The sequence below is a fragment of the Aquila chrysaetos genome, chromosome 11, assembly GCF_900496995.4.
Source record: "Aquila chrysaetos chrysaetos chromosome 11, bAquChr1.4, whole genome shotgun sequence".
Taxonomy (NCBI): domain Eukaryota; kingdom Metazoa; phylum Chordata; class Aves; order Accipitriformes; family Accipitridae; genus Aquila; species Aquila chrysaetos.
In genome coordinates, this window is record NC_044014.1 from 27,766,421 (window position 1) to 27,790,814 (window position 24,394).

Here is a 24,394-nt window from a genome sequence, read left to right on the forward strand (position 1 = left end):
AAAATATTGATTGTCCTGGAAGTGTTTTATCAAGGGGAAGAGAAGTCGAGGGAGTTGTTTTTTAGCAGATTGGTGCTCGTCAGACAAGGACGGTTTCTTGTTATTTTCTCCCTGGAAATCGGGCTGGATTTCCTGAGGAGGGGAGGAAAAAAAAAAACAAAAACAAAAACCAAAACCCAACAAACCCGCCCTATTGTTAGCGCCGCGGGCCGCGCTCAGGGCGGCGGGGGGGGGCCCGGCCTCTGCCGGCTCGGCCCGACCCGGCCCAGCCCCCCCGCCGGCGGGGCCGCCTCCCCGGCCCGGCCCGGCCCGCCCCGCCGGCTTCCCCGGCAGAGCCCCGCTGGCGGGCGGGGACCCCCGGGAGAACCCCGCTCCTACCTGGGTGGCGGGAGCTCCGGGCTCTGAAAATAACAGCGGCCCCGAGGGGGGCGTCGGTGGCAATAAATGAGGGGGGGGGGGGGGGGGCGCCTGAAGTGAAACCCGCGGAGCAGCGGGATGTCTCGGCGTTCCCGTGTGCTCCCCCTGCCCGCCCGGTAGTTCCTCCCATCCCCGTAAAAATTCTCCCGTGAAGGCGATAGAGACGGAGGCACCGCATGCTTGAGAGTATATTGGGTCCGGGGTGGTTTTCCCCTGTTTAATAATACAAAAATACAGACGGGAGGATAGATATTCTCCTGCTTTCAGCTGCCAGAGTGGAAGGGTTTCCGAGTGCCTGGTATTCGGGAGGACTAAACCGAGAATCCCCGCCTTAAAATAGACTGTAAGACAATATTTGTATTTTAACTCGTATCTAAGATTTTTAACTTTGTGTGATGTGGGGGGACGGGGGGGAGGGGGGGCTGCGGGGAGGTGGGGGAGAGGGAAAAGGGAGAGAGGGCGAAGGAAAGAACATCCCTGTAGGAGGCAGCTCCCTTTCAGATAGGAATCTGGGACAGATTTTGCCAGCAGCCACAAAGCATGGCCCTTTGGTAATAGAATAGCCAATGTAATTTGACACTTCAACTTGCTGTGCTCTCTGCTAGTTGATTCACTTACTCACCCACTAACATTGAGCTCCTTTTCACTGTCTGTGGGCAAGGAAAAAAAAGGGGGGGGGGGGAGAAAGAGAAAAGAAAGCGGGGGGGGGGGGAGAAGGAAGAAAGGGGGGGAATAAACAAAATTATATATTTGAAAATACCCGAGTAGAGCTGCAAATCAGTTGGGGAGAGAGGATTTTGCCTGCCTTCTTCCTTATTATTTTGCTGCTGCAAGGCTGCTTTGCAATCCGTAGGTAAGTTTCGCGTCTATTTGCGCTCTCTGCTCGCACCTCCCCGTTCGCGGCCGGGCAGGGGTTGCGTCTCGGCGGAGCAGAAACAATGGAGCGGCCACGCTGGGGAAATAGGTGTACGGGGGGGGGGGGGAGAGAAAAAAAAAAACCCCAACATATTTATTCTGCGAGGGGAGAAAATGTGCGGAGACTTCTTAAAGGGGCAGGCTGTCCCCGCCGAGGGAGCGGGGTGAGGGCGGGCGGGGAGCCGTGGAGCCGGGCCCGGCGGCGGGGAGGCGGCTCTGCCCGGGAAATGCCCTTCCCGGGCCGGCCGCGGGGCCGCGGGGGGACCCGGCCCGGGTCTTAACTTGCAGCAGCCGCGACGCGAGGCGGGCGGGCGTCGGAGCCGCCGCAAAAACAAAGGGGGCTGCGGGGACCGGGGCGGCGGCTGCCCCCGGCCGGGGCGAGCGCCGTCGGGGCGGGCTGGAGCCCCGCGGCGGGGCCGGGGCCGGGGCCGCGGCTCGGGACGTGCGTGCCCGCCCGCCCGGCTGCGTGTGCGTGCCCGGCCGCGCGTGTGGGGCTGGGGAGACGCGTGGGGGAGCTTGCGCCTGTTTTCCGGGCTCCGGGAAGCTTGCCTGGGTGCAAATTCCTTATGTCTGGGTTTTGGGAGCCAGTTGGGACCGGGGCCTCCCTCGCCAGGCAGGAGGAAGGAGCAGCCCCCCCCCCCCCCGTCCCTCCCTCTCCTCTCCCCTCCCTCCCCCCCGGTGCATCTGTCCAGGAAGCCGTCGGGGCGGAGGGGAGGGGGCGCGGGGGCAGAGGGCCGGGGGGGGGGAGCCCGGCCCGGCCGCCGCTCGCCGCCCGCCCGCCCGCCTTTGTGCGAGGGGAGCGGGGGAAGCGCTTCCAGGGGCGGCCGGCGGAGCTGCTCGCGGGGAGAGGGGGAATGGCAGTCAGTTAAAAGACACTTCAGGAATGTAAACATAAAAATAGGAGCCATCCAGCCACGCTTTTATTCCCCCCGTGCCGCTCGGGATAGCGCTCCGAGCTGGCTCGCGAGCGGGGAAGGAGTAAGGCAGCCTGAGGCGGGGGGAGGAAGTTGTTACTATAATCGGGTTTTTAGACCGTAAACTTTGTTTTGCGCGTGTAAAGTTTAATTTCGGTGCTACCTCGGAGGCTGCGATTAGGGGCACGGGAGCGGGGAGGCGTCTCGGGTTTTCTGCTCCAAGTGCAGCCCCCGTCACCATATTTATTAAAGGGGAAATGTGCCCGGCGGTGGAAGCGTGACCCCCGCATAGCGGCGAAACGGCTTTTGTCTGGGGTTGTCGGGGTCCCGCTAAACAGTTAGGGCAGCTGCACAAATGATTACAAATTGCAGCCGTATAGGCGGTTTATTGAGACTGAAGCTAACTTAAGGAATAGCTCTGCGTTGCCGTCCGATTGTGCGCGGTGTATGTTTTTGTGCTTCAGTTAATAATCTGCAAACGGCTTAATGGCTCTGTGGTGCCAGAGGAATTGGTTTTCTCCATTTACTTCAGCAGGCCTGAGTGAAGCTGGTGTTCTGACTGCTTTTTTCAATGCATTGACATGAGAGAAGAGGATTTAACTTGGCAGCCTGAACAAATGCTCTATCAAAGGTTTCCTAAGAGACAGTAGGGGAGCGGGGGAGATGAATGACCTGGGGTAGTTTTAGGGTGCTACCTATGCAAGCTTTCTTTTAAATATGAAATGGCCATTTAGGACTCTGAATAAAACTGCGCGCATCAGAAAGGCGACAGGCTTATAAAATTTAAAAGGGCAAAAGCCCATTAATGCTGTGGCAAAGCTTTGGCTCCCAGCTCTGGTTGAGTAGTCCCAACTGCCTTGAAGTGCCAAAGCTTTTAAGGAATCTTTAGCAACAGCTTCTCTCCAGCTGCAATATGGACCTTGGCCTTGCACACTGGAAGGTTAATGGTGCAGCCTCTCCTCCCCAGGCAGGGGAGCCGAGGCGAGGGCGGCAGGCCTAAGGGCACCAGGGGTAACCGAGAGGTGAAGCAAAACCAGGAGGGGGGGGGAAGAGAGCTCGCTGGGATGTACGGCTAAAACCTCTTACTGGCAGGAACCTGTTCGGGTCGCGATACTGGGGCAGTAACGTGGCACGGTGGCCGAACTCATAACTCAAAAGTATTACCAGCGCCAGCAGAAAAGTTTCACAGAGGAACAGAGCAAAACTAAACAGCGCTGACTGTCTTTGTGAGAAGGATTCCTCTAACAAACATAGTTGGTCTCGGATTCAAACCCCCACTTCCTTCTCTGGATTGGGGGAAGTGTACGGTGGCATCAATCTTCTCTTGGCGGGGCCTGGTGCAGGTCTGTGAATGCCAGAATACTCGCTCTGACCTTTTTGTGTTCAAGTTGAGGATGTTGAAACACCAGCCATCAAACAAAAGACACATTGAAAGCAAGATCTGCAGTGGAGCACGTGTGACTTTGAGGCTAGTTGAGTGCATTTGGTGACTGTTTTCCTCGGAGTTTGGGGTGGGGGGGGAAGGAGAAAGAAAAGGCTGCTCATTTTTAAAATGAGGCTATGGAAAACATGACTTGAAATCCTCTAAATATCGCACAGTCAAGGACCTTTCTTCTGTTTATCTTTACTTTTTAAATGTTGTCTTAAAATGTCTTGATTTCTACTTTTTTTACATGTGTATCTGTAACTGCCAAATTACAAGAAGAGTATTATTTTTCCCCATGGGTGCGAGGAGGACCAGGAATTTTGCAGAATCTTCCACATTTAAAAACAAAAACCAAAAAACAAAAAAACCCCCACACCCCCCCCAAAGTGTCTTTAGGATTATGTTTTAAAACAATGAAAAATTTCCTGGAATTTAATTGACAGATTATGGTTTTTATCTACTCAAGATAACACTGCCTCAGAAGGTGGCTGATTTAAAGATTATTCTGTAAATTGTAATGTAAATTTACTTTGGGCTTTCAGAATTCAAAAAGAACGCCCTCGGGACCAGTCGATATAGGTATCTAACCTGCCAATGACATTCATGTCAACATGGACAGATGCTTTTATTGTTTACATTGTTTACAGTCCACAATACCTTAAATAAACGTTGATCATGATTAGAAACAATAATTGAGTCTGTGGCAAAGGATCAATGAAAACTTTGTTTCAGGAAAGAAGTGAGTTGCTCTGTATATATACAGAGAGTGTTTTGTGCTGTCTGAGATGAAATAAAACTGCGATCTTAATGTGGCATACAATTCTGTTTTTGGAATATTTTAAGAAACCCACAAAAGATAATAGATCAGTTTCTGCAGCCTCTGAAAGATTTGTCCTGATCAGCAGCGGTTACAAGGGGTGGAAAGGAGAGGAGGCTGTGTAGCACCTTTCCATTCATAACTTTTCTTGGGAGTTGCTTGCCCTTTACCCCAGATCTTTTCCACTTTTGTAGGCTCCAAAGGTCTTGTGTCGACAAAAAACCAAAATGAAACAAATCCCAAACCCTCAGGGGTGGCAGTTACATCACTGATACTATAGTTGGAGACAGTGTTGCTTGGTTTTTAGCAACTTGTCGTTTGTACTAGTAGCCTGGAAAGCCTGGTTTCTCTCCTGAAAAGGAAGAAAAAGAGATCCCAGAAGGGAAACAAAGTTGGAATTCCTTTTGCCTTCCACAATGTTGTTGATAGGCTTCAGGACAACAGGGATCTAGCCTTTTTCCAGTGGCACAGGAGAGAACGTGACTATGAGAAATGGATGTAGTGGCTGGCCAGGCGCTCGCGGTGCCTGCCGTGCTGCTGTAACAACGTGGGTGATCAAATGCTGCGGAGGGAGCGAGCTGGGATTGTTATGGCTTTACCTGGGAAGCCTGTTTCCCATAAATAAGTAGGACTGCAGTTAATGCCTGTGGTAACAAATTTGACCACTATGCAATTGGCTGATTTGTTCACTCCTAGTTAGACCAATTTTTGTGAAATCCTATCCTGTATTACGGTGAAGCGGGAAGAGAATATTGCTGAAGAGTTTAGAGTTGGTTTATGCTTGTTCTTGTCAACTGACTGTTGTGGGATGAGGAAGACAAGCACTCTTTATCCATTTAGGTGTGTTTTATGGGAAAGCACAGTGAACAGTGCATCAATACAGATCACCAGAGATGGGCACTGATACACTCCTGCTCAGATATTGTATGTTTTCCTTTCACTGAATTTAGGTGTATGCAAGCTTTCCTACTGATGATAGGCTAAGGCTGTCAGTGGTATTAGAAATCATTTCTGCTTTAAAACAATGTCTTTGGCTTAAAAACAAAAGGTTTGTAAGTTGAAATGTTGCTTTGTCATATTGATTTATTTTTTTCCCCCCGCTTCTTTTTCTAAAAGCAAAAACTTCTTATGTAGCAATTTTCAATTTCTTTATTTCCATTGGGTTTCACATGATCATTAGCATTCAGCTTGATTAATGTTAGAATATTTTAAACGTGATTCAGGCTGCAACAGAAGTGTCCAGGCATTGGGTTGTAATGGATCTCCACAGCTCGACTGTTGGAGGCAGTAGTGTATTATGAGAGTAGGAGATGGTCTTACACTTGTTACGTGTTATTTTTGGTTCTGATAGGTTAAGATACACTGAAGTTTACGTTGCATGCAAAGGTGAGGTTTGCCAGCTTCAGTATAGTGCCTCTACCCTTCCCTTTATGGAGCAGGCCAAATTTGTGTGGGTATTATGTATCTAGTAGAAAAAATAAAGTTGTTCTTAGGCAGACAAAATCACTTTCCATCTAATTTCTTCTTTAAGTGTCAACAGGAGTCGAGTTACTCCACAGGGGATGACTCATTCTTAAGAGAACCTGCCTTTCTGAAGGCCCACATAGGTGATTGTTTGATCCGGGCCACCTATAGTTTTTCAGTTGCTTATACTTTTCAGACCTGTAGCAGAGGATAGAAGTAATTTGTATTCCTCTATTGAATCCTGGAACAGCCAAGTGCAATCCCTTCCAATGGGGAAGGGGTGACGGTTCGCACGTGTTTAAAAAAGGTTTAGGATCTAATGAAATATCTAAGCGCAAAAAGAGCCTTCAGTCCTTTCCACAGATAACTCAATAAATCGAGCTGTTTTGTGTTTTGTCTAGTGTACTAATATTGAGGGTAGTTGCATACAGGCTATCACGTTAACATTCCATTAAGATAAATGTGGGAAGCGTATCCCTTGGTTGGTAATCCAGTGTTTGTTTTGACTCTACAGAGCAGCTTTGAATTGATTCCCAAAGTGAAGCAGGAAGGCTACTGGCTCAACACGGCAGGGAGGGAGGAAAAAGAAATCGCTCAAAACCCATTAATATGCATGACGCTACAAACCTGTGGAAATTTCATAAAACTGTGGATTTGGATTGCCTCTACTGCTCATTGTTTGTCTTCATAAGGAGTTTGTTATTTGATTTTTATTTTTTTTAAATTCTCTTATTTTGTTTTTCTTGACTTAATATTTATATGTCAGTGGATGGTGGAGAGCTGATTTATAAAACCGATGTCCTCATGCTAAGACATCCTTCTTCAGTCCCGTGAAACCTACCCAGGTGATCCTCTGGCTGCCTGATCCATAGGTAGTGGTGTTGTCCTCTCCCTGCAGAGCCATATTCCAGTTTCTTGGTAGTCAGTATTAGCTGCGAGCACAGAGGGACTGTGGTTGCTGTAAGCCTTTTTTTGCTGGAGAAAAGTATCACCACTGTGGGTCTGACTTCAGAAGGGGGAACAACTCTAGCCTGTAGATGATACATATGTGTTGTCAAAGATAGCATGAGAATGAAAGCCACAGACTTTGTGCATCTGATAGCGTCATGCAAAACCAGGATGGGAATTGTTTGTTGTCTTTATTTGGTCGTCTTCAAATCTTTCTTGTTCTGATGTTCTCAACTCTGTCTGGTAACTGGTACACTCTTCTGGTGACTTATTTTAGTAGTCAGCTTGGTTAGGATAGTGTTAACTAGAGAATACTAACTGCTTGATCTGGTGCACAAGTGTGGATAAACTCTGCCCTGTTTGTATTGCAGCTCTTTTTACCTGTAAAATATCATTTGTCATCTTTGCTGATTAGGTAAAAACATGCATGTTTGAGGAGTAAGAGAAGAAGCAGTGTGACGACAACAAGTTTGTGTTGTCTTTTTGAGTTTGGGTTTTGTTGTTGTTGTTGTTGGGTTTTTTTATTCCTTCGAGACTTCAGGGCTGCCTTGACTGACCGACTGGCAAAGCGAATTGTATCCATCTCTTGGAGGTTTGTAGATAGTCTCATAACTAATCAGAAGGGTTTATTTATTGGGGCTGCAGTGTCATAGATACATGGCAGAATAGTAGGGGCTTCAATTGGCCATTTAGTAGCAAAAACGGTTCCCTTGATGAGTATCTCCTTGTTTATTGGCTGTATTCCTCATTCCTTCTGAGAACAGCAGAGCCTTTTAGGCTGCCCTGAAATACACACCTCCTGCATCTCCATCAGTACATTCTGAAGTGCAGGTTTCTCTTCCTCTCTTGTTTTTGAACACCCATTCCAAGAACAGATGAACTGATCAAATACAGGCTTACTATGTAAATAAGGGCATCATGGGATGGGGGAGCAGTGCAGGGCAATGCCGAGGCTGACTTACTGCTGGGCAGCTGGTGCCTGAAAAGGTTTGAAATTGGACTTCCCTGGAAACTGCTTGGTCTCAGGCCGATGCTGAGAAGGGGGGTTTCCCTTAGTCTGGTCATAATTTCTACCTCGCCAAAGGTAGAAATCGTCTTAAGCTTGTAAGGTGTTTTTACAACTTTTCTTTTGCATATCACCGAAGCAGAGACCGTTCCCCTATGTTGTTCTCTGGGGCATGGTTGTTGTCCAACACCCACCGGGTAGATGGGCATCCTCCAGCTCAAAGGTTACCATCTGCTTTTGGTTATTTTAGAGGTGTGAGAGTGTGATGGGGAGGTGGGGAAAGAGTTGAGTGACAGTGAGGAAATGCTCGTTGCAGGACCCCCACGCCTCCAACTACAGCCACTTTCTCAAGGAAGCAAGAGGAACTCACCAACCTGCTGTCCTGCTGCCCCTGTGCCCGGTTTGAGCGGTACTGCTGTTCGTGCAGCCAGAAGACGGGATGCCCCCATAGATGGTTTGAAAATAAGAAATACCTTACATATCATGGCTTTAACGTAAACCTTAGTCTTCCTTAGCATTGCACATATTTCTAAGATTTTGGCTGTTGTAAATGACAAAAAAGCCTTATAAACAGGAAAACTTTCTTGGAGAATGTTTTTGCTTAAAATACATTGTAAGAATACAAGGTCCTGCAGCTAGAGTAGTTTGACAAAAAGCACTGTGACTTTTTCATTTTAAAACTATAACGTATTCATAGGTCAACGGAAGACCCATTTGGTTATGTCCCTTCCCCCCCAAAAAAAGCAGAAGAAAAGCTTTAAAAAAGCAGTTTTAGAGACTTTGTTGACATTGAATTCTCGGAAGAGCAGTTTGTTTATATATCTATCTATATACGAAGGAGAGAAGGGTTTATTATCCTGCAGGTTTGCAGGGGGGAAGAAGAATGATGTGGCTGTCAGGCAGTCTACCCAATCTTTTGGTGTCCTTCTTGTAAATTCTGTGTTTAATGCTCTTATAACCCTTTTCCCAGCAGTGGGATCACAGAAGTTAAGTTGTTTACAGCTGGTGTGTAGCTTATGTTGGCCTCCCTTACAGCAACGCAATGCTTCCCCCAAGCCTTTTCAAAGAAAGCTTTTCTTCCCTCTTACACTTAGCACAGGTTGATGCACTTTACATTTGATTAAACAATTTTTTTTAAAGGCTGGAATGCTTGTGCTAAAAAGACTCCAGGCCAGTGAACTCTCGTCCTGCACATGCTCTTGGGATCCTGCCTATCTGCATGTTCAGTTCGCTGTTCTTCGGGTGCTTTACAAAACCATGAAGTCCCGCCTTGCCACTGAGATACAGGTACTCTCTCTCTATTTCACAGAAAATGAAGACGCTAAGTTGCAGTGGGCACATACGTGCAAATGTGGGTAGCAATTCTGTGACTGCAAACGTGAACTCAGTGTGTGTTGCGTTAGCAAGGCTGTTTCTCTACGAAGTAGTGTTCAACTTCATCCCATTCACAGAGCCCTTCTTTCTTGCTTCCGAGATATCTACTCTGATAGGTCTCACCTGGCGAGACTTAAAGCAGCTATCAGTCCTTCTTTAAGAAATTTGTTTCAGGAACCATACTTCAGTCCTTTCCTGGTCTCCTCCCAAATATGAGATTTCTCCCAGAATTTACATCACTGTGTTAAAAAGTATTGCGTTCCAGTCCAGCTGGAGTTTGATACCATTCGACATGGGAGCCTACTAGCTTTCCAACTGAATGCATAGCTTTGGCTTTTGGCACTGTAAAACTCTGACATCTCGCACATTAAAATCATAACAGTATTATGTAAGGAGAAGTTATTTTGGGTCATTAGCGGAGCCTTCTAAGACTTGGTTAAAGCAGCCTTGTGAGTTAGAACACTTGGGCTCACGTCGTCTTCCTGCAGCTTTTTGACGGTGTAAGCGTGCGGGTGGTGTGTCCTTTCCCGGTCATCTGCCCTCGACATTGCTCAGGCTGCGGCGCTGGCTCCGAACCTGCTTCTGCCGCAGCAGTTCACGCTGCTGCGGGGACCCCTCGGGGAAGGCTCAGCCTTGCTCAGCGCTGGCTTTCACCCCCTCAGCTGCTTTGGGGTGGGACTGGAAGGAGGATCCGAGGGGCTCTCTGACCCAGCTGCTCTGGGCTCCGCGGCAGCTCCTGTGGCAGCGGGGGGACAGGAGTTGCGTGGGAAGGTGGATACCCAGAAGGGCTTCAAAATCCGAGTAAACAAAGGCCCACCTCTGCAGCGGGTACCTGCTTGTTTATGTGTAACTCAGGAGTCGCTGTTTCAGTTGGCCTTGTTATTCTTTACCAAAGGACAAGTAAAACTATGACAGCAGCTGCTGGTGACCAGCAAGCGATAGAGTGCAGAATAAATCCGGGCCAACCTTTGAAACGTTTGTTAATAACAAATACTTAATCCTGGTGTTTAACAAAGATACAGCTTTCACATGAAGGATGGCATACTCGGACTTGTCTGAGCGGTATAAATACTTCCCTTCCAGACCAAACCTTGCATACCATGTGATCCTCGGGTATGAATTACAGATAAAGGGAAGGCCATTCAGACCTTGTTTGTACTTCAGAAGGAATCGGCAACGGGACACAAGATAAATATTTTAAAACACTCGCATGAAATTGCCCTGTCCTCCGACGTCTGTGCGGCGGGGAGCGTGGAGGCGACGGGGACCGCGGCCGGTGGCGCTGGCTGGAGCGGTGCCAGCTGAGAGAGCAGAAAGGCCCCCCCCAAGGTGCAGACCAGATGGTGCTCGGCGCAGCACAGGCTTGGGCGAAGCGGCGGCTCTTTCTGCAGAGGGTTTGCAAAGGACAGTGCTGTGGATGGTTAGCAGTTCAGGCCCTTTTTGATTAAAATGGGTCCCGAAAATATTTGCAATCATTTTTATTCTACCTGTATTCGTGGCAGATTGTTGTTTGTAAAGTAATTGGTTGGCAGGCGCCTGGGAGGTGCGGGGTCTGCGGGGCGGTGGAGGAGGCGGTGGCGGCGGCTGGAGGGCTCAGAGCCTGGTTTTGAGGAGTTGGTTGGGGGGGAGCAGATGGGCACCTTAAATTCAGGACTGTGCTTGTCTTATCCTTAAGCAAAATATCAAGGTCATTTTGTCTCTAAATAAATACAAAAAATGTGTTAAATTTAGGATTTGTCTGAAGTTTCTTTGTTAAATAATCGATATGTTGAACATCCATTTTGAAGAGTTCGGCATGTTTCCTCTTAGCTAACCCAGAGCATAACCGCTCCCACTGAGCGGCGGTTAGTACGCTGGTTTAGTGCACTAGTTGGTAACCTTTGGATATCTGGCTTCAGCGCTACGCTTGGCTGTGGTGGGTCCTCACAAGCCCTATGTGGCACTGGACTGGTACCCCTCATACAGCTCTCACATCTGTTTGCCCTATAGCTGGGAGCACTAGACACATGCAGGTAAACATATTAACGAGCTGAAATGAGGAGTAAAGTAGACGATAGTCAGGCTGCTATTGTGTGGTGCCCAGGCCCTGCCATGGTGACTAAGGCGGCGTGATGGTTTCCTTATTGGCCGCCATCTGTCTGCTCCTCGCTGGCGCCTCTTGGCTGGCGCTCAGCCTTCGGGAGCGGGGACCAGCGCAGCACCCGGCGCTGGGACTCGCGGGTGAGGAAGGAGGAGAGCAGGATGCCTAGTAGGTTTCTGGTCACAGCTGCATGATAGTTCTGTCATTAGATTTGTTTAATCACTTTAAAAAATAAAAATTCTGAGACGGCGTTTTCACTTTATCGTAAAAGGTTTTGCATCCTAAATGCATGTATAAATTATTTATTCAATGCACGAACTTTTTGCAAAACCTTTTGTGAAAGAAAGTCTTGTACCAGTGCCTATTTTTAGAGTATTAGTGTTTTGAAAATTTCAGCGAAACTTCTAATGTTTCTGGGAGTTTTATGATGTCATATGATTTGAAATTCAGATTTAAAACTTTAAATTTGGTCACTTAAAAAGAAACAGCATGTCAGTGTAGAGTCTTAGTCCTTTGTCTGAAACTGCAGCTATGGCCCTAAATGCCGCCTCCTCAATAAAGAGAAATGTAAATCAAAAATACTTGTAATGTTGCCAGCATCTTGTCCTAGCAATATCCCAGCATATTAAATCATAAAATGAAGAAATATAATACATATCTCCTGTCATCTGAAAAATAAATTTTTAAGTATATCTTTGCTCTATTCACGCTACTAAGTGTTCATGAATTTATGCTTTATTTTGCTGTAGGAATTGGTAGCCAACTTTACCTGGTAAACTGTTTATAGAAGAAACAAAAGATTGGGGAGTCAAGCTCCCCTTTTCACTATTACATCCAATTTAAGGATAAATTGTAGGAAATGAAAGATGAATGCACATACGCTAGCCTCTCTTAAAGACTGCCTGGCTTCTTTGTTTAATAAGGATAAACCCCCCAAACGAAACACCGAAGAGGCAGGAATTCTCTGGCAGTTGATCTATTTGTGGTTTTAATGTAGAATATTTTTAGCCTGAGATACAAAAATACATACTTTTTTATCCAAAGAGACTGTTGTTTCCATTTATTTTAAAACCCTGGATGGGAAACAAGATGTTAGACCTATTATAATGCAACCCGGTAATTAACATACGTTGGCCTGCCTCTGCCAAGGATTTCCTATGAGTAATGCAAGTTGCACAAGTAGAAGAGTCGGGTTGTTTGTCAGTGAAGAACCATACATATACGCATGGGTGATCAGGTCCTAAAGAGATCATCCAGGGATAGGATGTGAGTCTGTGTTTGAATCTAAGAGCAATTATAGTTTAAATGTCCTCTCAGCTGTGTTAGGTTTTAAAAAAAAAAAAGCCCCCTCCCCCCATTGCCAGTAAAATATTTTCTTGTCCAGTATTAAGAAAAATGAGATAATGATTGTTGGAGGAAGTTTCAAGGTTTTGGTTGTATGGGATTTTTGTGTGTGGTGGTTGTGGGGGTTTTTTGTTTGTTTGTTTTGTTGGGGTTTTTTTGGGGGGGAGAGGGGGTGATTTTTTTTTTTTTTTTTTTAATTCCCCAATTCCTGAGTGACTGGAGTGAGGAATCTCAGGGATGCTTTCAACAGTAAGGATCGTCTGTCTCTGATTTTCAGAGACATCTGTGCATTGCAGTCACATCAGGTGAGTGCCAGGTAGTTGGATCTAACTTTTCCATTTGGATGGACCTTTCACAGCAGAGGAGTGGAGTGACTTAGTTAAAATGTTTTCTCTGTGATCAAAGCTAATATATGTAAAGCACATACTGCGTGTACTCTTTATAGTTATGTTACTTCCACCCAATTCCACCCAAATATACACGTTCTGCAGTTACATATAGGAAGGGGTTCAGGGGGTAGAGTAAAAGCTGAAATAAAAAAACTAATTTGAAAAAAGTATAAAAGCAGAGGTGAGTTCAGCTTTTGCATGGTGGATTTTTTTTTTTTTTCCTAACGAAGTGTATATGACCAATTCAGACCTATTTTCCTAATAAATGTTATGGAAAGACAAATGGTATATTGTGGATTTAAATGACTGAAATGCATCCTCAGAATAGTCTGGAGGTCATATATTCCTGAACTCTGAAATGTGCTCCAATTAGTGTTCTATTTAAAAGCAGATTTTATTTTTTAACCTGAAAGCAGGCTGTTGCACACCAACTAATGGTTTAATGTGGGCTCACAATTAGTGACTGCTCACTTCTGTGCACTTCTCTCAACGTGACCCCATCATCTTGGTTGAAGGGACTGGAACATGGAGAGATAATAGGATTAATCAATATCTGTATACATTGCAAGTTTTAACAGCTTCCAAACACCAGAGGTTCTTTGGTACTTTATCACAATAGAGTAAAATGCATCATCATTTTTTCCACTTAGAGAGTTATGTGTTTAATTTGTAGTTTGTATTTTGACACTGTCTGTTCAGCTACAAATAAAGCTGGACTACGACAGTGATGGCCTTCAGGCTACCTTTTGACTGTAAATTCACAATTGTTGTTTTTGCCTTCAGTGGCATTTTCAAGCAGTGCGGTGTGGATGGTGTTGAAGAAAGGAACTTAAAATACAGAAAGTGAGTTTTGGTGCTTAGAGTACTGATGAGACTAATTTAAGACTGCCAGCCTTAAAATACTCGGCCACCAGAAGCCAGGCCTATAGAACAATTTTAAATAATAATAAACTTGCATTCTTTTGCAAGATCTGCCTTTTAGGGTCTTGTTTAGGGTTCATATTTTCAAGTTTCATTCTGAATCACGAGCACTAGAAACTCATTAAATAAACAGAGATGCTGTTATAATCAGTTGACTTAAGGAGTTGGAGCTTTAGAGTACACATGAAAGTAGTATTAGGCTTAGCTCCACGACTCCTTTTTTACTTTCTGTTGCGCTTTCATGCCGTGTTCGGTGGTGGTAGGTCCAGTTCCCACCCAGAGGCTGTTAGCCACTCTCTCTCAAAGCAGGGTGGTACAGTTGGTTATCATGCTTAGTAACACTGCTTGCTTGTTTTACAAATTATCGAGCATCTTTGGCTCCTTAAAAAGTTAAGTAAGGACTGCAGTGGGTCAGAACTTTTTGATTTGCAAATTTTTAATATCTAGAAAACACACTGAGATCTTTTAAAAGTGGAGTTGCTGGATGGAATAACTACTGTTATTCTAAAATGGGCAGATTCAGCAGATATTTAGGAGATGCTGGGAAGCCTGGCTAGTCTAAGGGGAAGATAGCTGGCTGGGAAAAATATGTGGTGAGAAAGGTGTAGCTGGATTTTCCACCTTACTGACATCTTGGCCATAGAAGTGAAATTGCTGAATTTGTGTTAATATATCTATTGTGCGTTCAAATACCTGTCGGAAGGATTTGTGATCTATGGGTACTATTTTTATCTTCATTTACAAATCAGCAGGTGTTCGCAGGCCTGTTGGACATCCATCCTTTTGAGGCATTTATGAGCAAATGTTTCTGGCTGTCATAATTTTGGTTGGTCAAGTCCACATTAATTGCTGCGCTCTGTGCAGTTGTTCTAACATTTAAATACTGCCTGCAAGTAGGTTTGATTAAAATTGCATCTCTAGGTGCACGCTAAATACCTATGATACCTCACCTACAAACAACTGTAGAATTGTTGGTGAGAATGACAGCTGCAGGCAATAAACGAGGACAGTAATAGAAGTCTCAGTGCTGGAGAGAGCATCGTAAATCATGAGGCGAGAGCAGTGTGTGTGCGTTGACAAATCGGTGAGCAGCTGCAAACAGCATTTTCCAGGTAAGAATTATTGCACTCGCTCCTGATAAGTGCTCAGAAACCATCTCTTCCTTGTATGTGGGCGACTTCGCCCCTGCACGGGTAGTCACGGTGGTGTAAGCCTTTGAGCTCTAGTATTTTGACTGGGAATGGTAAGCGTTTTGCATGGTGTAAGCTACTGTTGTACGCCGGGCCTTGGTTTTTATCCAAGGTGTATTCAAGTGTGAGTTTCCTCTTTCTGGGAGGAAAATCCCCATGCTTTTTGCAGCTGACAAGTTATTTAGTTTTCTCAGAGACTTTGGAGAAGTGTTCTTGACAGGTGGAGAGAAGGGGATGTATTTGGCTGGTTTTAAACTATCTTGCTTTGTTAGCCCTTGCTGGGGGGGGGTTGGAAGGAGGTGCATATGCCTCTTTAATAAATAAATAAATAAATAAATAAATAAATAAGCTGGAATGATGCCCTTTAAGTAAAGGAGATGACAATCTAGTCACGCAGAAAACAATCTTACTCTTCTACTGCGAGAGAAATGAAAACTATTTTAATGAAATAATGATAGGAAACAGATGGCAAAGAGCTAGCAACTGAAATATTTTTTGAACACTAAAAAATAAGTGTCAAACACGTCCCGTACAGTAATTATAGCTAAAAGCATAACATGACAGAATATGTTTTAAAATGTTGAAGTCCTTTATATATATAATTCAACCTTAATTTCTTGGGTTTTGGTTAATTGACTTTAATCTTGATAAATTAAAGGCTTAGAAGTTTTGACGACCAGAAGTTACTGCCACTTTCCTTAGGCAAGTGAGCGTGAGACCAATGCCACGCTCCAGAAAGCTACTGAAGTTGGCAGGCATTTATAGCTTTAATATGCCATCTTGGAAGACTACCTCTTTGAATTCATATGCTTTCAGATTGTCTGGGACAGGAGAAAAGTTGCTGACACCCGTGAGCTTGTTAGAATTGCAGTGTGAGCAGGGCAGCCCCAGCTGTGGGGAGCTGGGTGGCTGGTGGAGGTGCGAGGCTCCACCTCGCTCTCTGCCTTGGGGAGCACGCAGGTTCAAAATGCAGTGGTCTTGTTTACACCAGGAGATGTAACAAGCGCTGCCACTTCTGCAACTGTAGATGTGATGGCAGTGAAGTGTGCCTGGCAGTGGTGTCCCATCCCAGCTGTAAAAGCTGTACTTGAATATCTACAAGGAGTTGAGACGATGCTTTCAGTTTTGCTATACTATGCTTATGGTTAGGCTGCAGTTGTCTTCCTCTGGTACATTAAACTGTTTACTTAAATGATACAAATAAAACATTCCTAAGAAATGGTCCTTTAAACAGAATTATTTAAATATGGATTAATTATGGGTCCCAATTTACATATACACCCCCGCTGGGCAGCAGGATCAGGTCACTGATTGAGAAAAGGCTCTTGTTTTTTTAGGATGTTTTTAGTTTTCTTTTGTGTGGCTGGATTTTTTTTTTTTGTTTTGTTTGTTTGTTTGTTTTCTTGTTAAGGTTCGTTTTCAGCTGAGTTAGCTATGACTTGTACCATTGTCTGTGTGACCGCCTGGTCTCTGTATCGATGAAAGGCACCATTGGGAACACCCCAGCTAGGCTGGTGGGAGGGCCAGGACCTCCCCTTGGGCTCAGCTCAACAGGCTGCAGGCTGTCACACTTCCCCCGGGGTCTCCAGCCACCTTGCAGTTCCTCCAGACAACAGTGAGCATTTGCACGCATCTCACAACAGTACACCAGCCTGGTTTTCCAGGAACGCTTTTTTTTTTTTCTTCTGCAGAATATTCTTCTGAGGTTGACAAGTGTCCGAGAGAAGTTATTTTTATGTGTTTTTATGTAACATACATAATGTGTTCAAACACACGTTTGTGTGCATTTTTGTCTAAGTCCTGTTGAACAGAATACCTCTTTCCAGCCTCACTTGATTTAATACTGAAATTGTTGAAGGGTACCATTCATCAGCTGGTGGCATGGTGATTTTTAGAAAATAAGCTGGAGTACATGCAACTGCTCAAGCTTTGCTGCTAGCAGCATGGGACTTTGACTGTGGTGTCCCTGGTGTGGCCATGGTCCTGCCCTTTCCCCATCACCTCTGCTGAGAGGAGCTGCAGAGGGAAGGTGTGTGGGTGCACTGGGTCCCATCTGTGCCACTTGGCTCTTCCTTTGGAAGATGGTGAGAACTTGTGTGTCTTGGAGATGGTGCTGGCCATGCCACCAGCACGGGGTCGAAGGGCACCGGGAAAGGTAGGGCAACACAGGAGCAAGGGGCCATCACTACGCCAGGGTGGGTAGCTTGAGTATGGGGCAGCATCTCTTATGGTTTTCCTCATTCACTTCTCCTGGCCAGGAATAGAAAATACTATTAATACTGTGGGAGCTGTACCATGATGCCCAGTATAAACATGCTAGTCTGTGAGAAAGATGGACAATCCCTGTTTCCATCCTCAGGCTGTGGTTTCACACTGTCAGGACTACTTAAGCCTGTCGGTTCCCAGCTGCGTGTTATTCCCACCCTTTTGCTGCATTAGCATCAATGTTTGTGCAGGTGCACAATAAATCAGACTGGTGAACTGATGAAGATGAAAACAAAACCCCCTTTTGTGTCTCTGTATAGGTTCTTCCTTCTTGCCCCCAGCCCCTTGGATCAGTTCCCCACTCTGCTTCCCTGTGTGGCCACACGAATCACCATGCAAGTACTATGTGGGTAGCAGCAGACTGGGAAGCCGAGCTGTGTGGCAGGTGTGGAGGTGGGAAGGAGTGCTTTAACTGGCACTCCTGCCTAAGAGAGTCAGATGGATCCACAGCCTCACAATTAGCAGAAAATAATAAACCCAGCTCGTAAATAGATTGGATCAAGTGATTAAAACCACAATATTTTGATTTGCATAAACTCATTTTCCTATTAGTACCAGAGCATCTGTTGCTGGGGGCAGGTAGATTCTCGCTAAATTAAAACATAAATTGCATGTAACCTTCCCTACATTGGGCACCACTTGTCGTCTGTTAGTACAGCCCCTGGAACTGGTCAGGAGTCCTGAAAACAAGAACCAAACAAAGAGAGCTCTGCAGGACTGTGCCCCTGCCTGGCTCCAGCTGGTTCCTGCCTAAAGCCCTTCATGGAGTGTATGAGCTTGGGAGGCTGGAGGCTTCTGCCATCTCCAGCAACGCAACCTGGAGAAGTGAAGTGATGCTGGAAGGGCTCAGGCTCCAGCTGTATTGTTGGTCTGCAGCTGAGGGCACCGGGGAAGCGTGGCAGGGCCAGGGCTACCCACCACAGAGAGCAGTCCCCCAGCAGCTTTGTGCCTCCCCATGCCTGGCCAGGCTGTGTAGGAGCATCCTTGTTTTGGTGCTGCCCGGTGCTCTCCTGGGGTTGGGATGGGTAGTTTGGGATCGCTGGAGAATGCGAGCCTTTTGACGCTCCCTTGTACCTCCTGCGAGGTGGGAGGTAGTGTGTGAGCTGGCACTGAAACCAGCTGTGGTCCGACCCATTGGTTAGTTTCTCCAGTTCAGACAAAGTCCCCCACACCGTGCGGCTCTTAGAAATGTTTGCAGAAGGTGGCTCTGGTTTCCTCAGACTGGAAGCCCTGTAGTGGGTCTTACGGGATCTTACGTTGGGGTTTTTTTGTTGGGTTTTTTTTGGGGGGGGTGGTTTTTTTTTTTTTTGGACAAACTGTGTTTCAAGTGAAATCGGTTATTTCCTTTTCTGTCAACCCGGGTCATGAGAACTTTACACTGTATAATCTGGCAGGAGGTAGCACTAAGCTTGAAGCCCATCCTCCCCTATGGTTGGTGTGGCTAGAGGATACCTCTAGCTCGCCCATCGGTGGCGGAAAAAGCCGCAATGTATTGTCACAAAGTGCACGGTGAGATCGAAGCCTAAAACCTGGAAGGGGGAGCCAGGCTCCCGTTTGCAGCGCTGAAGTATTCCCGCTAGCATCTGCTCTTCCCACCCTTCCTGCGGGGAGCCAGCGGCTGGTGGGTGACCTCCTCTTGGTGCCCGCGCGGGGCAGGCGGTCCAGCGCAGGCGGCTCCTTTCCGGGAGCCGCGGCCTCCGCCGAGGCCAGCTGGCAGCAGCCCCTGGCTCCGTGCCTCTCCCGCTCCCTGCTCAATTTTTGCAGCTTTAGAGCCTCGTTTTGGGGGCTGAAGTGCCGCAGAAGGAGCTGTGCCGAAATGGTGCCTTTTGCATGTTGTGCAGTGCCTGGCGCGATAGCAGCCCTGGTTGGTGGCTGGAGCTCCTGAGCACCGTGATGATACAAATAACCCTTATTATTAAACTAAGTGTGTTGTCTAAATGCTGGTTGTGATTTTAAAGTATTTTTCCTTACGTTCCCTAAGGACCGGGACATGCCGTGTTTCTTTGCGCTCTGTTTTTAGCTTGTTCTGTTGCTCTGAGCGTGGGGGCTTGAGCTAGCAGATCAGCCCGCAAGTGGCTGTATCACCTTGGGGATTGTAGAATAAGTTGCTCTGGACGGCTTGTGGATGTAGATGAGTTATATCTGTGGGGTGCCTTTCGCTGCTGTGGAATTAAATGTCCTCCCTGATTATTTGGCACGTGTTAGTTATTAAAGGATGTTCTCTCTCTTTATGCCTTGTGTGAATGAGATGCCACAGACCTGTTGAACAGAAACACAAAAAACGGTCATCTTCAGCTTTTGGAGAAAATTTCCCCAAATAAAAGCAAGTGAGAACCTTAAACTGGCCAGTATTTGTGTGCATTTAACTGTGGACACTTTAAGCAATCTCAGTGAAGTATTCTCCTGAAACATTCATAATACCTGAAGTTAACAAGTACATACATAGACAGGTGACCTGGGTCTAGGCTTTGTCCCTATGTTGTGAACAGATTTTGAGTAGATTGCTGTTTGGGGTACAAGACAGCATAAAGATTTTGATGAAGAAAATCATGTTCTAATCAGAATACAGCTGATAACTTTGTATGCGGATGTTCTGTACTGCCAACCTTTATTGTAAAATAACTTTTAACAGCTCGAGTTACTTTTTTGAATTTTTTTTTTAATCAAAATTATTCTCAGACCTCAGCAAAAAATAAAATTACTTACGGTTGAAAACAGAAATTGTCAGTGTCCTTATGTCTTGCCTTCATTTTCTGTCAAAATTTTGTTTTTATATAAAACATGAATTCCTGAAAAATGCTTATTTTTATAAAGCAACTGATTTTTGAAAATACCTGAAACAGGCCCTTATTCCATTAAGTGCAATGCATGCTATTTCTGAAAATTTGATGTTTTCAAATAATATGAAGTGAGGCATCTAAACATCTCCAAATTCTTTGAAGTTTTTCAAGTTTATAGAGCATTTCTAAAAATCAAGGGCACAGATTCATTTTTGCAAATGTTTTGCTTTTTCCTTTTGTGGTTGGTACTTTTAATTATATTCCAAACAAATCACCATACTGAAATCTTTCTGTGTGTCAAGATATTAAGAGTAACATAGCATAAGCCCCTTCCATTATTATTCATGGTGATATTTTGTAACTGTATCTGTTGAGGAGCACTGATTGAATTTAGTGAAATTGTATTGTTTAAAATCATTTTCATTAATATATTAAACTCTTATGGCATATTACTGAAATCACTTTGTGTACAGACATTTGATTTTTCTTTCTCTAGCCTAATCCAAGACGAGATTGTTTGCATCCATTAATGTCATGTTTGGGAAATTTGGGCTAGAACTTGACAGGATGCTGTGTTCTGGTAGCTGCAAGAACTGTATGGATTTCAGAAATTAATGGTGAGACTTCAGTGTATTACAAATTAATAAAAAGTTCTAAAAACCATTATTTATATTCAAGCCCAAAATAAATATTGAATTTGCTTTTAAAGAGAAAATTGTTTGGGGGATTTTGACTGTTGGTGAATCACTCTGCCAGGCTTTGTGGTTTTAAAGCCAGAATGCATATACTTTAAAGCATTTAATTTTTTTCTGTCTTATTTCACTATCAAAGGCTCTGCACAAACAGAGGAAACTGGCAGATGAACTGGTGTATGGGAGGAAATAGTTAAAGTAGCTAAGCACAAGTGCTATCAAATGCATAAACAAACGTCTAAAAGTAACATTCATATTAACATCATTAACTTACTATTTCTAATTGTTTCTTGTGACTGATGCTGAAGAAGAAAGAGGCTAGAAAGTATGATGTTTAAACTGACTGAGCCTTGTTTCAACACTGGAAAGTTGAGCTGCATACAACAAATTTTTTTTTTTTTTCTTTTTTTTTTTTCTTTTTTCCCCCCCTTCCTTTTTCCCCTCTGTATTTGACGAGTAGGTGGGGAAGGCGAAGAGCAGGCTCAGCCCAGCTTCCTGGGAATGAAGTGCTGTGCCCTACTCTGGGGATCCGGGAAGGGTATGCTGCTGCCTATGCTCCCAAAACTTCTTTTTGTATCTTTCCAAGTTTTAATCATTGTGAATAAAACTTAGATTACACTATTTACAAGTTTTTTTTTTTTTAATTTTTTTTTAAAAGGGGGTTTTGGTGTGGGTTGGGTTTTTTTGTTTGTTTGTTGTTGGTTTTTTTTTAATCCTGAAACTCATTTAAACCCCCCTGCCTGTAGAGGTCAAGGGTTTATCTGTGTGCACACCAGGGAAATGGCCACTGAGGCACATGGGCTGCGTTGTTGCTAACTCCTGTGTAAGTAACTCCTATGTAAGTTTTTGTAGGAAGAGAGTAAAATGGTTTTACAGCATCCATTCAGTACCCTGCTCCAATTAATCTGTGTGAGATTTCAAAATATGTACAGTTATTCACGTTTTAGTCTAGTTCTTTGACAGTGGTTTTGCAGAACGCTAACCACTTAAAAGCAGCTTGGGCTTTTAGGTTTTGGATTTCCATGTTGCTCCTCCTCTGTTTGCAAGCCAGGCAACACAGGATAGGGATAATGTGTGAAACTGAGAAAGCAGCTCGCTTCGTTGACCCCAGCCACTCAAGAACCAGGTGATGTACTGAGCACAAGGGAGGAAAATCAAAGTCACAATCCTGTAAATATTTATGTACATAGTTAAGGTTAGACATAAAAATGGTTTTGTGAACTTAGTTGAACTCCTTGTGCATAAAGTTAAGAATGTATGTAAATATTTGCAGTCTGGAACGTATTTCAGGTTTTTAAAATAATTAAAGTACTTTCAAAAATACTTTTTTTTTTTTTTTTTTTTTTTTTTTAAAATACTGCAAGGCCCCGTGCCGCAACAAGATGCATTCAGAGAATGCAAAACCGTCCGCATGGGTAGCTCCTCCCGGCAGCAGCTGGCAAAGTAACAGCTGGCTTACCGACCTGCGGGAGTCTTTTGTCTACATGTTCGGGCTCTCTCTGGCAAGAGTTAAGTGTTCAGTTAGAGGGCAGGAGGCTTGGCTTTGGGTCACTGAACTCGGGGCTGTGGTTGTCTGATTCAGCTAATTCTTCCCCTCCAGACTTCTCAAGTAACTTTGAACAGATTGCTTAGACTCTTGAGAGGGCCTGTGTGTCCCAGTAATAAAATGGGGTTAATTATGCAATCTTCTATCTTTTGCCTGGACTTCCCAGTTCTTGTGCAGAAGCTAGTTTCACAGTGCTGCTATAAGTAATTTGTGAGGTCCCTGGAAGTACAGGTGTTGGGCTACCTGGAATTCAGAAGGATTGCATTTTTGAAGGGTCTCAAAAGCTCAGCATATATCAGTCTTTGTCTTGAGAGCTGTGGTTTTTACTTGTTTTATTAGCTCCTGGTGCAAAGGAAGCGATGTTATCCTAGCAACCTGCTGTCTTCATTTGTCCTTTCAGAGTATTTTTTGTGCGTGTGTGTATACGTATCTATTTTCTTAGTAGTGAGCGACTGAAAACATGTGCGAGCCAGCCATGTGCTGATGTTGCGCCGACTCCAGCTCTCACCCACCCGCCCACTTTCCTTCCTTCCTTCCTTGGAGAGCTGGCAAACGAATTACAGCCTCAATGCGTGTGCTGCTCAGGCAACGGCCCGCTGGGGAAATGGATGGGGGAGAACATTTGGATGCCAGATCAGTGTCTCATTAGGCATTTCTTAGTGTTATTTTACAAGTCTGTGGACAAACAGTAGTTAAGAGTCAGATGGAGAAAAATTTATATGCTCCCCGCAGGAAAAGCGGGGCTGGGGAGTCTGCTGGGGATAGGGAGGGGTGTTGCTGCCGCACCCAGGCGGGACCCACATGGCCATTCAAAGATGCAGTAGTGTGCCCTTAAAGCTGATGGGCAGGAGGGGGTGGGTGGCTCTCGGATGACAAGTTTCAAAATGCCAGATTAATTCTTTGCTTTCTGCTTAGAGATGAGGTTTAACAACAGATCCTGCACAAAATACTGGGGCACGTGTGTGGTGCAAGTGGGAAATTGGGCTGAATCTACCCAAAACCTTCTCAATGAATGGTAATTTGCAAAGTCATGTGGCTGAATCAGATGACTTCAAATGTGTTTTTAAGCGAGGGTTAAAGGAAACATTAAGCTTATGTTTCCTTGTTGCTGTCATTGCTGTTTTACCATATTAAGAGTCTTAATGGTAATGTTTTCCTCTCTTTTTCACAAACAAGATGACCTTGGCAGTTAATGACCTGCTTACAGTCTTTGGCATGGCTCTGGTGGGGAGGGGGCATTCGTCGTGTTTATTCAGTAATTCCACATCATGGAAGGAGATGCTTGACACTGGCTGCGAGGAGGTGGCGAGTGAAGCGGTATAAAGGGACCTCACATCCAGGAGGAGGAGGGTGCCTCCATTGCAGGGGGGGGGGGTCCCCCTCCGTTCACACGATGGAGAAGCTGGGGGGGGGGGGGAGGCCTGGAGGGCATGGCGTGAGCTGATTTCGGGTGGGTCCACGCACGGTGGCGGCAACGCAGCTGCCTGGTGCTGTGGAGGCAGGGAAGAGCAGCTGGTCCCTCGCCAGTGCGCTTGGGTGCTTTTTTGCTGCGCAGCTGGAAGCTGAATGGCTTTGCTTCAGGGGGGGAAAACTCGCCCGTCGGCACCCGTGTAACCGCGCTGTGCAGACCACCGCACAGCAAAGGGGGGCCTGATGGGCGGGATGGGACAAGGGGGGATGTGGGTTGGCAGCCCTGCCGCTGCTTCAGCTGCCCTTCAGCGAAGAAATGGTTAAACGTGGCTGTGCATCTTCTATATATAAAAAAAAAACCCATAAATAAGTAGTACCAGGCCTTCCTGGCCCACATTGTGCTTACTGGCCAGAGAAAGGTTTAGCGTGCTTGGTCTGCAAATACTTGGCGCCATGCTCTCCCTCTGCGTACTGCAGCTGCGGTGTACAGTTCGGA

At 45.5% G+C, this 24,394-nt stretch overlaps 1 protein-coding gene across 9 annotated transcripts in view; it reads left to right on the forward strand.

The window, feature by feature from the left end:
- The first annotated feature begins 1,132 nt into the window (after positions 1-1,132).
- The window catches only part of ZMIZ1 (zinc finger MIZ-type containing 1), a 363,277-nt gene continuing 340,015 nt past the window's right edge, over positions 1,133-24,394 (forward strand). For 6 of the 9 annotated variants that reach the window (XR_003925726.2, XM_030030045.2, XM_030030046.2 and 3 more), the window contains exon 1: positions 1,139-1,270. The gene's annotated coding sequence lies outside the window, so the exon portion shown is untranslated. Of the gene's footprint in view, positions 1,271-24,394 lie in introns of all 9 variants that reach the window. The other 3 variants (XM_030030050.2, XM_030030054.2, XM_030030051.2) reach the window with 2 other exon arrangements.